We start from the raw sequence: 4,049 nt of genomic DNA on the forward strand, positions 1-4,049 counted from the left end.
GACAGTATTCGAATCATGCCATTGAGTAACAGCAGAGCGTGACATAGCACTTTTACCAACTGAGCTAACTTGGTGAACGATGATGATGTTGGTGGGGAAGTCGTATTAGTTGTATTAGTAGTAGCAATCGTAGCAGAAGTATTGGTAGCAGTTTTAGTAGTAGTAGTAGTAGTAGTAGTAGTAGTAGTAGTAGAAGTAGTAGTAGTAGTAATAGTAGTACTAATAGCAGCTGTATTAGTAGTATTCCCCGCATCATAACCATATTCCATAGTTATCATCATCGCCTTTTTTGATGTTATGCAAGTTCAATAAATTGATCGATTGTTTGTTGTTATTCACGGTCGTTGAGTTGGTTCGCTGGGGTTTTATTGTTGTTGCACTGGTTCCTTTGTTGTTGTTTGTTGTTGTGTGTTGTTTTGATGTTGTATAGATGTCTGTTGATGATAAAATATGCTTGGTTAGCGTGTTTACTTTCACTTATGAGTTATATTTATTTTATTATTTATCTTCATTATTTACAACATTCATTTTTTGAGCTTTCCTTACTTTACAACCTTTTCTGATGGCAACAGACATTATTATTTTCCATGAAACCATTTTGAAATCACGTTCCTCTCTTACGTGTGCACACATTCATTCGATTGTTTATATTTGTTTAGTTGATATTTCAAACTTGAAATTAAGACATCAGCCCTGCAATTAGGAATCATTTCAGAGTCAGAACAGAGTTGCTTTCCAATGATTTTGTTCAATCCGTCAGTAAATGAATCCATCAAATACACTCAGGGAAGTGTTATATATTAATCTAACATAATTTGGTCAATTAAATTTTGATAAACTTTATTATCATGAAAATTTGTTGGATTCTTACAATTCAGACTTATGAAAAAAAAAATTAAATACCATTTTCGTAACATTCAAAACGAGTAGCAAACGAGTCATCAATTATTTCAAGGACAGAGATGACCACCAAATTAACACGTGCTGATTGGAGCCCAACCGTTTAATGTTCGACCTTGACACTTAGGTTTCGAGCATCAAAGAAATCTATAGTGTTATAATTGGATGAATGAAAGAAATGTAAAGATATGGTGTGGATTTTTTATGCATTAGTCAAAAATTGCATTCAAAACATCAGGATCTTTGAAACGAAAGTATATATAGTAACGTATTTAAAAAAAAAAGAATGTTATGGGGTTGACCCGATTGCAAATTTTTAAAACTTTTTATTCTAATTTGAAAGTGAAAAGTTTTTAAAATTCAAACGAAAAAATTCATCCTATACTGACACATGCAAGGACGTTATATTACTTCTTCTTTCTTAGTCATACTATCTCTCTCTCTCTCCCTCTCTCTCTCTTTCTCATTCTCTCTCTCTAACTAATATTGAAATGTAACAATGTTTAATATTGATATGTAACAGTGTTTGTAAAGCATACTTTAATATATTAACACAAACTGAAACTAACATTAGAAAACCATTACTGATCAAACGTATTTAACATTACCAAACATGCAAATAAGCCAGGGTTAGTAGCGCCTTAACAATATATGTAAACCCGGGTGGGACTGAACAAAATTTTACTGATCTTAAATTTTCAAAATCCAAACTAACACATGTAAGTTACACGGCTGCTCGTCTCAACAGCATGCAACTTTTTAAATATGATTGTAAAGTAAAATTACAACATGAATAAAATACTGTTGTTTGATCATCACACAGGTATACAAATAAATTTAATCCATTGAAATATATTCCACACACACACACACACACACACACACACACACACACACACACACACACACACACACACACACACACACACACACATACACACACATACACGCACACACAAACACACACAAACACAAACACAATATATTGCAAAAACCACAACTTTCAAAACACGAGATCAAACGAACGGCTCTGCGAAGAAGAGGGCATTAAGATTCCACATATTAGCACGCTATTTCACGTTCGTTAAAACATTCAAAAGAACTAATTAATAAATTACGTAATGGTGATGATGACGATGATGGTGATCATTATGTTACATTGCTTTCATCATCACTCCAGTTATAACCTACATATCTTATTTTTTAATATTTTTATAAAAAAAAAATTATTCAAATTGATGAATTCAAGTAACGTCAGGCGATAATAATGCAATTTAAGATCCCATGAACAAATCCGTTTTGATATAATTAACTGCTACAATAAACAGTTGACAAATTCCATCAAAGAACTCGATTTCATTCTGCCGAAGAATAAATCAAAAACAAATTCATCTTTAAACGTGGTTTGGTTCAAGGGGAGGCCTATTTACCAATGTACAACACTTTCTTAAGGGTTGAAGCAGGGATATGCAAAGAATCTCAATTTTTTCAACTTGTAATTATTTTTGGTAATGTCGATTTTATTTTTTTAAATTGATACCAAAAAAAAGTATTTAATTACCACATTGAATAACAATTTAAAAAAATTAAAATTTTACCATTTTAAACAAAAGCAATATTCCGAAATTAGTAACGATCATTACTTTTGACTCGAACGATAAAAAATCACCCTCCAAATCCCTCCCAAAGTAAGCTCCTTGTTCGATCGTTGAAAATGAGCGAAGGCCGTTATATTTATTCTAGTTATATGTATCAAACAGTATCTTATTGAACAAAGTAGTATCATAAAATTAATAAAGATACTTTTTCAAAAATTAAAAAAATTCTCAATTTGATTTCATTGCGACTAATTAAAAAACATCAATTAAAATTTATTAAATATGTAATTCGTTGCGAAATCGTAAACGTATTGGATTTTGATTCTATTATTTTCATTATTTTGCTGTGTTATGTGCTACTACTGCTACTACTACTACTACTACTACTACTACTACTACTACTACTACTACTACTACAACTACAACTACTACAACTACTACTACTGCTATTGCTACTTCTAATACTAATACTACTAAGATAATGCTTATAACAATGGTAGTTACACTAATTTTATATTAGAAAAAATGCGTTAAAGATAGTTTATTAAAGGTGTTACTTAAAATCTCCCAAAAAGCACAAAACTCTCTCAAATTAATTTTAACAGAAAAAATATTTAACAATATATTTACATTCATAATTATTTCATTAATGCTGTAAGCCACTTCTGCTCCACTTGTTTTGTACTACACAGTCAGGAGTGTTCGTTAGAAATAGTGCAAAAATTTTTAAACATAAAACAATAAAAGTGTTATTCAGAACAGAACCAATTAAAATTATAAAAGTTACAACATATCTAATGAAAGAGCTTTAATAGATAATGAAACAAGTTCATGTATTTAATAGATAAACGCTTAAATTAAATTAGTTAATTAGATTTTAAAGCCAGAAAACATACAAAAATCTGCTCGAACTGCAGTAATTTTGTTATTTAGCTTTATACTCATATCACTACTACTACAACAACTTCTAGTAATAGTAATACTACTACTACTACTACTAATACTATTACTACTATTACTACTACTACCAATACTACTACTAATACTACTACTACTACTACTACTACTATTACTACTATTACTACTACTACTATTGCTAATACTACTACGGCAAATAATAATAATGTTATTATTACATTATCATTATTATTATTATTATTATTATTATTATGTTAATGCAAGTTTGTGTACATGCACATATTCAATTTTTCCGTCATGCAGATATGACAGGTTGTGTCCATATTTTTATCAGTGTTTGTTAGTTTTGTAATGAATTTTATTCAGTTTTAATACTTTTTAAATAAAGAATTAAATTTAATTTAAAAAAATTATTTAATAACCTTTGCCTAGTTAATAAAAATACAATAATTTACTGCCTTTTTTAGTCGTTCGTAGTTGAAATAAATTTTTTTTATAGTTTTATCAGTATTCTCGGCAATTGTTTGGCAAAAACTGGTACGTAAATTTTTCAACCTTTTAAAACAATTGTTTTTAAATTTTTGAAAAATTCACAGTTAAATATTTAATAATTTTTATAATCAAACTCGTTTA

At 29.2% G+C, this 4,049-nt stretch overlaps 1 protein-coding gene across 1 annotated transcript in view; it reads left to right on the top strand.

The window, feature by feature from the left end:
- Positions 1-3,715: 3,715 nt before the first annotated feature.
- HELRODRAFT_114110 (hypothetical protein) overlaps positions 3,716-4,049 on the top strand; it is a 6,426-nt gene continuing 6,092 nt past the window's right edge. Inside the window, exons 1-2 of the mRNA XM_009025894.1 lie at positions 3,716-3,953; positions 4,048-4,049. The exon at positions 4,048-4,049 is cut by the window's right edge and continues 153 nt beyond it. The gene's annotated coding sequence lies outside the window, so the exon portion shown is untranslated. The remainder of the gene's footprint in view (positions 3,954-4,047) is intronic.

Source organism: Helobdella robusta (genome assembly GCF_000326865.2).
Source record: "Helobdella robusta unplaced genomic scaffold HELROscaffold_44, whole genome shotgun sequence".
Classification (NCBI taxonomy): Eukaryota; Metazoa; Annelida; class Clitellata; order Rhynchobdellida; family Glossiphoniidae; genus Helobdella; species Helobdella robusta.